This window comes from Molossus molossus, unplaced genomic scaffold (genome assembly GCF_014108415.1).
Source record: "Molossus molossus isolate mMolMol1 unplaced genomic scaffold, mMolMol1.p scaffold_m16_p_4, whole genome shotgun sequence".
NCBI lineage: Eukaryota > Metazoa > Chordata > Mammalia > Chiroptera > Molossidae > Molossus > Molossus molossus.
This window is the reverse complement of record NW_023425377.1, coordinates 56646760-56658984: the sequence shown is the minus strand read 5'-3', so window position 1 is coordinate 56658984 and position 12225 is coordinate 56646760. Positions and strand designations below refer to the sequence as shown.

The window sequence follows — 12225 nt, the reverse complement described above, 5'->3', positions numbered from 1 at the left end:
CCAGTGCTTCTTAATAAATAAAACCGTTATGAACAGAATTGGACACCCAGCGGAGTAATTTGTTTGTCACCTCCCTTACGCTTCCCATTTAATCCTTGGGGAGGGAAATCCTGTATGGTCACATTTTACAGAGGGAAAGCAAAAGCTTAGAGAGGTTAGAAGACCGTGGAAGAGCCAAAAGGAACATCATTTATTCATTCAATCATTCACACAATGGATTCATTCAGTAGATGTAATATAACATCAATAAGAGAACCTGGCCCTGGCTGGTTGAGTGTGGTTCTGTATACCAAAGGGTCGCCGGTTCAAACGATGTTTTTCTCCCTTTCACCACTTCTCTCTCTCAAAACAATAATTTTTTTTTTTTTTTTTTTAAAGAGAGCCTGGCCAGTGTGGCTCAGTGGTTGAGTGTCCACCCATGCACCAAGAGGTCACTGGTTTAATTCCCAGTCAGAGCACATGCCCAGGTTGTGGGTCCAATGGGGGGGGGGCATGCAGGAGGTGGTCAATCGATGTTCTCTCTCATTGATGTTTCTATCTCTCTCTTCCTCTCCTTCTCTAAAATCAATAAATTATAAAGGAGAAGAAAAAAAAGAGCTTATTATGAGTAGGCGCTGTGCTAGGCTCTGGGGACACAATGTTAAATAAGAGAAACATTGCTGCCCCTATGGCCCTCAATCTAGGGAGTGAGACAGACATAAAACAACTAATAATGTGATTATTAATTACAAAGGTGATAAATTGCAGAAGTGATGGGGGCTTATCATGGAATAATTTGGAAAATCCAAAATTATGTCCTTAAAGAAGAAGAAATTGAACTGACATGTAAGGTGTGAGTGGAGGTTAACTAGAAGAAAAGAAGGGGGATCCTAGGCAAAGAGTTTAAGCACATGCAAAAAAAACCTCAATACTCCTTTTTCTTCCTGCCCCTCCTTTATTTAATATGTAGATCATCTCAATTGCCTCAGTTAAATTATGTTGTGTTCTACTAGCTTATATACTTCTTAAATGAATAAATAAATAATAACATTCTTAAAAAGATTACCTATAAAAAAAGATTACTGCTCAGCTGGTGTGGCTCAGTGGTTGACCACCGACCCATGCACCAAGAGGTCACGAGTTCAATTCCTGCTCAGGGCACATGCCCAGGTTGTGGGCCTGATCCCTAGTGGGGGTGTGCAGGAAGCAGCCAGTTGATGTTCTATCTTATCGATGTTTCTGTCTCTGTCTCCCTCTCCTTTACCCTCTCTCTCTAATATCAATAAAGAAAAAATAAAAAAAGATTTCCTATAAAGGGAAGGAGTGGGATGAAGGAAACAGAGATAGAAGGTAGACTTGTTCTGTTTTGTCTTGCTTTTTCTTTTTTGAAAGTATTACAGATGTCCCTCCTTTTTTCCCCCATTGATACTCTGCTCCATGCTCCCCCCCCCCCTTTTACCACACTGTGTCTATGTCCGTTAGTTATGAATATATGCATATAAGGTCTTTGGTTTTTATCTTCCTGCCCCCCTCCACACCCTTTCCCTCTGAGGTATGTCAGTCTGTTCCCTACTTCCATGTCTCTGGATCTGTTTTGTGTGTCAGTTTATTTTGTTCATTATATTCTACAAATAAGTGAGATCATGTGATACTTGTCTTTCTCTGGCTTATTTCTTTCTTTTTGTTTTCTTTTCCTTTCCTTTATTGATTTTAGAGAGGAAGTGAGAGGGAGAGAAAGGTAGAAACATCGATGAGAGCCTTGGCCAGTTTGGCTAAGCGGTTAGAGCATCAGCCTGCAGTCCAGAGAGACCTGGGTTCAATTCCTGTAAGGGCACATATCTCGGTTGCAGTTTCTCCCCAGCCCTGGTTGGTTGTGTGGGTGGCAGCCACTCGATGTGTACCTTTCACGTCGATGTTTCTCTCTCTCTCTCTCTCTCTCTCTCTCTCTCTCTCTCTCTCTCTCTCTCTCCCTCCCTCCCTCCCTCCTACTCTATCTGAACAAAAAATGGAAAAATGTCCTCAGGTGAGGATAAAAAAAAATTGCAATGGCTTTAGAAACAATCTTTCTAAAAAAAAAGAAACATCGTTGAGAGAGAATATTGATTGGCTGCCTTCTTCTGCATGCCCCCCACTGGGGATTTGGCCCACAACCTGGGCATGTGTCCTGACCAGGAATTGAACCCATGGGTCGATGCTCAACCACTGAGCCACACCGGTCGGACTCTCTGGCTTATTTCACGTAGCATAATACTCTCCATGTTGTCTCAAAGGATAGATCTTTCTTTCTTACAGTGGCATAGTATTCCATTGTGTATATGTACCACAGCTTTTTATCCACTCATCTACACTTCAGCTGTTTCCAGATCTTAGCTATTGTAAATAGTGCTGCTATGAACATAGGGGTACATGTTTCTATCTCTTTCTCCTTCTCACTTTCTCTCTCTCTAAAAATCAATAAAGGAAAAAATAAATAAATAAAAATCAATGGAAAAATATCCTCAGGTGAGAATTAACAAAAAACAAAACAAAGATACCCCTAAAAACAAAAACTAATGAACCTATATATCTAATTGGTGACAAAACAACCCAAAAATGAACTCATAGTGACTTTATTTTTATAATTTTTTATAGTATTTTTTTCCTTTATTGATTTTAGAGAGAGAGAAAGGGAGAGAAAGAGAGAAACATTGATGAGAACATCAATTGGCTTCCTCCTGCATGCCCCCCACTGGGGATTTGGCCCACAACCTGGGCACGTGTCCTTACTAGGAAACAAACTTGTGACCTCTTGGTGCATGGGTCGATGCTCAACCACTGAGTCACACTGGCTGGGCACACCTAGTGACTTTATTTATTTATATCCTCACCCAAGGACATTTGTGCATTTATCTTCAGACAGAGCATGAGGGAGAGAGGGAGGAAGAGAGAGAGAAACATCGATGTGAGAGAGACACATCGACTGGCTGCCACCCACACGACCCCAACCAGGGCCGGGGACAAACTGCAACCGAGGTGTGTGCCCTTAGTGGGAACCAAACCCGGGACTCTCTGGTCCATGGGCCAACGCTCTAACCGCTGAGCCAAACTGACCAGGGCATACACCTAGTGACTTTAAAGCACAACAATTTGACTGTACATACCACTACTATATTGGTGGTGGTGGTGTTAAAATTGTTGTTCTAAGTATGTTGCATGTGTAGTATGGAATAAAGCAAAAGAATAATTAATTATGTTGGTGTCAAAAAATGGGATTTTCAGCCCTGACCAGTTTGGCTCAACGGTTAAAGTATCAGCCTGCGGCCCAGAGAGACCGGGGTTCAGTTCCTGCTAAGGGCGCGTACCTCGGTTGCAGTTTGTCCCTGGCCCTGGTGGTCATGCAAGTGGCAACCACTCGATGTGTCCCTTTCACGTCAATGTCTCTCTCTCTCTCTCTGTTCCTCTCTCTCCCTTCCAGTCTACCTGAACAAAAAATGGAAAAATGTCTTCGGGTAAGAATAAAAAACCAAAACAAAACTGGGATTTTCAGAGGTAGTAAAGTAGATACAGATGTAAGATTGATCACATTAGATAAAACCCCTGTATTCTTGAATTTGAATTGGGAGTATCATGATACATTTTATCTTTATGAAAAACAAATATTTGCCCTAGCTGGTTTGGCTCATCAGTTAGAGCGTTGGCCCGCAGAGAGTCCTGGGGCCGGTTCCCCCTAAGGGCATGTATCTTGGTTGCCGTTTGTCCCCAGCCCCAGTTGGGGTTGTGTAGGTGGCAACTAGTCGATGTGTCTTTCTCATGTCGATGTTTCTCTCTCTCTCTCTCTTACCCCATCTCTCCCTCCCGCTCTATCTGAAGATGAGTGCAAAATATATCCTCAGGTGAGAATAAAAACAAACAAACAAACAAACAAATATTTCTTAGTTTTCTCCACTAAAAAAATCAGAAACAAAGACCAACTTCATTGCAATGAGCATTCCTTAAGCTTGTTGTCTTTAAATACTATTTCCAATTGAAAGAACCAGGGAACCTTGGAGAAATGTCTGATTCTGAGTTTGGTGCAGAAAATGTACAAGATAAGCCCTGGCTGGTTTGGCTCAGCGGTTAGAGTGTCAGCCTGTGGTCCAGAGAGACCTGGGTTTGGTTCCCACTAAGGGCACGTACCTCGGTTGCAGTTTGTTCCTGGCCCTGGTTGGGTTGTACAGGTGGCAGCCACTCAATGTGCCCCTTTCACATTGATGTTTCTCTCTCTCTCCCTCCCACTCTATCTGAACAAAATATCAAAAAATGTCCTCGGGTGAGGATAAAAATAAAATAAAATAAAAAGAAATGTACAAGATAAACTTGGCACATCATGATATACCAGAAATCATGAGAGTTATCAAAGACATTACCTACTACAGCCCTGACCGGTTTGGCTCAGCAGTTGGAGCGTCGGCCTGCGGTACAGAGAGACCCGGGTTCGGTTCCCGCTAAGGGCATGTACCTTGGTTGCAGTTTGTCCCCGGCCCTGGTTGGTCATGTGGGTGGCAGCCACTCGATGTGTCCCTTCACATCGATGTTTCTCTCTCTCTCTCTTCCTCTCTCTCCCTCCCGCTCTATCTGAACAAAAAATGGAAAAATGTCCTCGGGTGAGGATAAAAAAAAAAAAACATTACCTACTACCAATGCACACAGACATTATGTTGAGGAAAGCAGTGGGGAGCAGGGAGAGGAGGAGGAGGTCAATGGGGGAAAAAGGGAGACATCTGTAATACTTTAAAAACAATAAAAAAGACTTTACTTACTAATGTAGTGTCAGTGAGGGCTAACTAGAAGAAGCTTCCACTGGCCACAAAGTGGACAATTTGGCCTCCAATAAGGATAATGATTGCAGGTCAAAACACATAAAATGTTTAAATCTATGCACTCAGGTTTTTAAATTTTGTTTATCTTAAAATAATGTTAAATTTGCATAAAAGTTACAGAAATAATGCACAGAGCTCCCAAAACCTTTTGCCCAACTGTTAACATTTCAGAATCCTTTGAGTATCAGGTACACACATCTCATTAACCCTTAATACTTCAGTGTATTTTTCTTAAGTATAAGTATACTTTCCTACATAATCTCAGTATAACCTTAAAAAACAGGAAATTAATATTGATCCAAAATTACCATGAAATTCCCAAATATTATCCATAGTTTCAATAAAGTCCTTTAAAGCTCCAGATCTAACATTGAAGGAAAGGAAGCAGCCTTCAAGAATCAAAAAAGGGCGATCAAGAAAAATTCATATGAATTTTGTAGTCTTTTATGGTTGAAAGATCACAGTGCCTAGAGAGCTAGAGTGGTCTAGAAAAGCTTCTTCTACAGAATGAAGGAAACATTGCCTCAGCAAAAGATCTGAGTAATCTGACATCCTTTCTCAATACATTTGTAATAACATCATTCTTCAAACACCAGAAATATAGAATCATGCGTCCAAAAATAATTCACTAGATGAGTATTGAGAGTGAGGAAAGTTGAGATCCTGCTGAAGTGTCTAAACTGCTAGGACCATATAAGTGGCACAAAGACCTAGATATGGCATTGCCTAATAGCCAAGACAACTGGTGTAAAGAAGACACTGAACAGCTACTGGAAAGCATGGAGAATAACCTTCCACACAAAGACAACCACACATTCAAAACAACCCAGTCACAGATGGATTGGGGAAAAGTAGTTTTTAAAGATTTTTATGGAGAAATGTGCAAACTCAAATGGTTAGAAATTTCGTATAAATTGAGAAAGGTTCACACTTTGAAAGAATTAGTCCTGGAAGCTAAAGAACGTGTTAAAAATGTCTACAAAAACAAAAAGTGCAAGGTACATCCTGACTTACCCAAGAAGCCCCTGCCTCCTTACCTCTGCTTCTTCAAGGAGAAGCGGCTCCTGTACCCCCAAATGCACCCCAAACTCAGGAACCAGGAGCTTACTAAGGTCTTGTCCAAGAAATACAAGGGGCTCCCAGAGCAGATGAAGCTGAAATATATTCAATATTTCCAGAAGAAGAAACAGGAATTTAAGCAGAAGCTGGCTCAATTTAGGAAGTACCACCCTGATGTAGTCCAGAATTCCAAGACATCTGTTGTCCCCAAAAGGAGCCCAACCAAAGACCAAAAGAAGTTTCAGGGAAATGTGAAAGAAGTGAAGTCTCTCCTAGAAAACTATTTTTCTGAGTTGAAATTCTATGGAGAGCCCAAGAAGACCCCAATGAACACATACCACAAGTTCTACGAGGATTTGTGGTCCAGTAGGGAGCTGCAAGACCTGCCCCCTTGAGGGAACGAATGGTGGAGATTGGCAGACGCTGGTAGTGCATCCCACAGTCAAAAGCAGTGTAAGCTCTGGCCGATTTGGCTCAGCGGTTGGAGCGTCAGCCTGTGGACCAGAGAGTCCCAGGTTCAGTTCCTGCTACGGACACGTACAAAAAAAAAAAAAAAGCAGTGTAAGCAGCAGGCTGAGGGGCTGCAGAAACAGTACAAGGTGGACCTGGATCACTGGTTCAAGAGTCTGTCTCCTGAAGAACACACTGCTTACAGAGACAGAACCTATCCTAAGCATAAGAACATGAACACGAATGGAGACCCGGACCCCAAGATCATCAGAACAGATGTGCAGTCTCCATCAGCAAGGACTCTGCAAGAAGGGCTTGCACAGAAGCAGGCATTACAGGCTCCAGAGACAGAATCATCAGAGACTATTGGGGACCATTCTCATATCTCATGCAGATCAGAAGAAAATAAGGAAGATGGGAAAAAGGAAGAAGGCAGTAGCTCCTCAGACTCCAATAGTTGAGATGAAGATGAAGAATGTGAGGACAGCCCTGGCCGGTTTGTTTCAGCTGTTAGAGCGTCAGCCTGCGGTCTAGAGAGACCTGGGTTCGGTTCCCGCTAAGGGCATGTACCTCAGTTGCAGTTTGTCTCTGGCCCTGGTTGGGTTATGCGGGTGGCAACTACTCGATGTGTCCCTTTCACATCGATGTTTCTCTCTCTCTCTCTCCCTCCCACTCTATCTGAACAAAATATCAAAAAATGTCCTCGGGTGAGGATAAAAATAAATAAAATAATGTGAGGACAGCAACTCCAGCTCATCTTCCTCAGGGGACACCTCTGACTCAGATTCCAACTGAGCTTTGTTCATTTCTAAGTGGTGGGACAGAGATCTTGTGTAGGACCTTCTGGCTTTCCTTTATACACCAAATCTACCTCTCAGAGAAACTCCACGCAATTATGGCTCTTGGAATAAACAATTAGATGATTGGGCTCTGGAGGGCACAATGGATTGAACCGAGTTCTCTGAGGTGAGAAATTTTACTCTCATCTTCCAACTGCCCAAAGTAGTAGGTTCACCCCTGAGCCAATGACCTATACTTTCTCTGGGGAACTGTTTCTCAGGACTCTTGCACTGGAACTTGGGAGGGGAAGATTTGATTGATTGGAGGTAGGATAGTTGCCTTTAAGAAAAATGTTGGTTTATAAGTTCTGTAGTTTATCTCTCAGAACTTATATGCATGTATGTATGAACAACGGACATGGACAACAAAGGTGGGCACAGGAAGGGGAAGGAATGGGAGGGGGAAATCAGTGGGGGAAAAAGGAGAAACATCTGTAACAAAAATTAATTAAAAAATAAATAAATAAGCAGAAAATAATATATAAATCTCCTATAAAAAAAAGTGTTGGTGTTTTTACTGCAGTTGCTATTGTGGACAAATTTGTTATATTAATAAAAAAAAAAAAAGAGTCTGCAGAACTACAAAAACAAAAGCTCCAGATCCATCCCAGGATCACATGTAGTATTTTGTTATCTAATCCAATCTCCTTCAGTCTAGAACAGTTTCTCAATATTTCTTTGTCTTTCATGACCTTGATACTTTGGAAGATTACAGGGTAGTTATTTTATAGAAAGCCTCTCAACTGGTATTTGTCTAATATTTCCTCATGATTTTTGCATTTAGGATAGGAACCATAGAAGTGATGATGTTCTCAGTGCATACATGTATCAAGAGGCATAAAATTTTGATTTCTTCCATCACTGATTATGCTAACCTGATTAAAATTGTCTGCCAGATTTCTCTAGTGTCATTTAGTATGTTGTACTTGTTAATAAGTAATTTATGGAAAAATACTTTGAAACTAATTATCCTGGTTTCTTAACAAACATTCACCCCCAGTTTAATGTCCACTGATGAGCCAATTTTTGTTGTTGTTAACTTCAACAACAAGGGTTTCAATATTTACTTACAAGAATTCTGGCCCTGGCTGGCTTGGCTCAGCAATTAGAGTGTTGGTCAGCGGACCAGGGGGTCTTGGATGTGATTTCCAGTTAACGGCACATACCTGGGTTGCAGGTTTGATCCCCAGCCCTGGTCTGGGTCTTGCAGGAGGCAACCAAGGGATGGACATCAATATTTGTTTATCTTGCTCTCTCTCCCTCCCTTCCATCCTATCTAAAAATCAATGGAGCCCTGGCCAGTTTGGCTCAGTGGTTAAAGCATCGCCCGTGGACCACAGAGTAGTGGGTTCGATTCCAGCCAAGGACACATACCTCAGTTGCAGTTCGTCCCCGGCCCTGGTCGGGGTCATGCGGGAAGCAACCAGTTGATGTGTCCCTCTCATATCGATATTTCTCTCTCTCTCCCTCCCTCCCACTCTATCTGAAGATAAATGGAAAAATATCCTCCAGTGAGAACTAAAAAAATAATAAAAAAATAAAAATCAATGAAAAAATATCCTCAGTAGAGGATTAACAACAACAACAAAAGAATTCTGGAGGAGGATGGCTGCTGGCATTGGTTTGGTGGAATGATGACTCCGATTCTTTTGGCCCTTTTCTCATGGTAGCAAGATAGCTGCTATAGGGTGAAACCAGACTGGCTGAAGTTGGGGGGTGGCATATAGGGGTTCATTTGACATAAGTTAAAACCCGTAGAGAATTTTTATGAGTTTATTTGAGCCAAAACTGATGACATATGCCAGCAAGCAAGATCTCAAATGCTCCATAAAATAACAGTTTGCAGTTTCTTTTATACATTCATAATTAAGGAGAGAACACAAGGATGATTACATGAAGGTGGGAGAAAGCAAGGTGGGGATTAGATTACAGGATAGTTAAGCTTAAGCTCTCTAGAGGATGGTTACTTCTTTTTTTTTATCCTCACCCAACAACATTTTTCCATTTTTTGTTCAGACAGAGTGGGAAGGAGAGAGAGAGAAACATCGACGTGAAAGGGACACATTGAGTGGTTGCCACCCGCACAAGCCAACCAGGGCCGGGGACAAACTGCAACTGAGGTATGTGCCCTTAGTGGGAACCGAACCTGGGTCTCTCTGGACTGCAGGCTGATGCTCTAACTGCTGAGCCAAACTGGCCAGGGCGAGGATGGTTACTTCTTAAAGGAGAGGGTCTGAAAGGGTGGTTCACATTAGAAAAAAGGGTCTAAAAAGAGGCGTTTCAAAGTTATGTTAATCTAGATGCACAGAAACATTGGACAAGGCTTAAAGATTAACCCTTTCCTATAAAGTTATATACCTGGGATGTGACTACCCAACATAAACTGCCCAGTCAGAAATTTATGGTTAGATCACTCTGTGAGGTTATTTTTCAAAGATCCCTTTCTTCATCTAAAGATTCATTAGACTATTCTCTCCACTTTATGTGTCTAAATTTTTCCGTAACAACAAATATTAAATGAAAAAATTTATTTCTAAATGTTGGTATACATCTTCCCAGTCTTTTATCTGGGCATTTTCTTCAATTGTTAGGGATTTCTGGCACATAGTAAGCACTCAATATAACACTGGAAGTAGCCTTATTGCTTAGTGGTTACAAATACAGCTCTGGGATGAAAACCTGCTTGCTCCTTATTAACTGTGGGACTCTGGGAGAATCACTGACTTAAAAAAAAACAAAAACCTATTTAGCCCTGGTCAGTCTGGCTCAGCAGATCAGAGTCCCAGGTTCAGTTCCCGCTAAGGGCACGTACCTCGGTTGCAGTTTGTCCCCCGCCCTGGTTGGGGTTGTGTGGGTGGCAACCACTCAATGTGTCTCTCTCGCATCGATGTTTCTCTCTTCCTCCCACTCTATCTGAAGAAAAATGCAAAAATGTCCTTGGGTAAGCATAAAAAAAATAGCTATTTTATTTTTTTCCATCAATGACATCTGTTCCCTGACTGTAAATTGGGGCTGGTAAATTACGCCCACCTTCTGGATCACATGGTAATTATGTGTTTAATATTTTGAGGAACTGTTAACCTAAATTATGACATATAAAACATATAAACTATGTTCTTTTATGTCATTAATTTATTTAGATTAACAGTTCCTCAAAAATATTAAACAGAATTGCCATGTGATCCAGCAATTCCACCCAGAAGAATTGAAAGCAGGGACTTGAACAGATATTCACACACCATTCATAGCAGCATGATTCACAGTTGCAAAAAGTGGAAGCAACCTAAGTGTCCATAGACAGGTGATGGATAAATACAATGTGGTCCATCCATACAATGGAATACTATTCATCCTTAAAAAGGAAGGCCATCCTGACACCAGCTACAACATGGATAAACTCTGAGGACATTATGCTCGATGAAATAAGCCAGATACAAAAGGACAAATACTTTATGAGTCCACTCAATATGAGGTCCCTACAGGAGTCAAATTTGTGGGCAAAAAAAAGGTGGGGGTTCTATGGAAAATAACCTCGCAGGGTGGTCTGATCATACATTGCTGACTGGGCAGGTCATTGTGGGTATTCACGCCTCAGCATATGACTTCATTAAAACGTTTATCTTTGACTTAAGCAAGCCCTGTCCATTGATTCTGTGCATCTAGGTCAACACCTTTGAAATGCCCTCTTTCAGACACCTTCTTCTAAAGTGCATAATCTTTTTTTCCCCTTTATTGATTTTTTTTTAGAGAGAGAGGAAGGGAAAAGGGGAGAGAGATAGAAACGTTGATGAGAGAGAACATCGACTGGATGCCTCCTATATGCCCTCCACTGGAGATTTGGCCCACAACCTGGGCAAGTGCCTTGACCAGGAATTGAACCAGCGACCTCTTGGTATATGGGCTGATGCTCAACCAGTAAGCCACACCAGCTGGGCAAGGAGAGCACATCACCTTAACTATGCTGTAATTCGATCACCATCTTGTTTTCTCCCACTTTCATGTAATTTTCCTCCTCAATCTCAAATACATAAAAGAAATTGCAAACTGTCATTCTCCAAAGCATTTTTTTTCTGTGTTGAGATCTTGCTTCCAGGTGTATCCTCTGATAATTTATCCTAAAATAAAAATTTTAATACATCTTCTTTGTTGTTACTTTTAATCCTCACACAAAGGTATTTTTCCATTGATTTTTAGATAGAGTAGAAGGGAGGGAGAGAAAAACATCGATGTGAGAGACACATTGATTAGATGCCTCCCACACAACCCCAACTAGGGTCAGAGATTGAACCTGCAACTCAGGTACATCCTTTTAACCAGGAATCGAACCCACTATCCTTTGGTCCACAGGCCAACGTTCTAACTGCTGAGCCAAACCGGCCAGGGCCTAAAATATTTTTTTAAAATATCTTTATTGAGATTTAGAGAGAGAGGAAGGGAAACATTAATGTAAGAGAAAAACATAGAGGGATCAGTGCCCCCTACCAGGGATTGAGCCCACAACTCAGGAATGTGCCCTGTCGGGGAATTGAACCTGGCAACCCTTCAGGGCATGGGACACAGCTCAACCAAGCTACACTGGCCAGGGCCTAAAATAAATTTTTAAAAACTGATTTGAGAGAAAGGGAAAAAGAAAGAGACATCAATGTGAGAAACAGATCAGTTGCCTCCCACACACATGCCAACTGGGAGAGAACCCGAAACCTAGTTATATGCCCTGACCAGGAATTGAATCTGCCACCTTTTGGTATATGGGACAATGCTCCAACCAACTGAGCCACACCAGTCAGGGCTATCCTCAAATGTTTATAAAAAGCATCTATAGGTCTGGACATTCTTATGTTGACAAATTCAGAGACACAAGGTACATGGTGGGTGCCAGGGCCTGGGGAAGGAGATGGGGAATTAATGTTTAATGGGGACAGAGTTTCATTTTGGAAAGTTGAGAAAGTTCTGAAGATGGTTGTACAACAATGTGATTATAGTTAATGCCACTGAATTGTTAAAAATGGTTGAGATGGGCCCTGGCCGGTTTGGCTCAGCGGTTAGAGCGTCGGCCTGTG

The 12225-nt window shown here is 41.8% G+C and overlaps 1 pseudogene; it reads left to right on the top strand.

Annotated features, from left to right (window-relative positions):
- The first annotated feature begins 5527 nt into the window (after positions 1 to 5527).
- On the top strand, positions 5528 to 6787 carry LOC118615838 (annotated as a pseudogene).
- The last annotated feature ends 5438 nt before the right edge of the window (positions 6788 to 12225 follow it).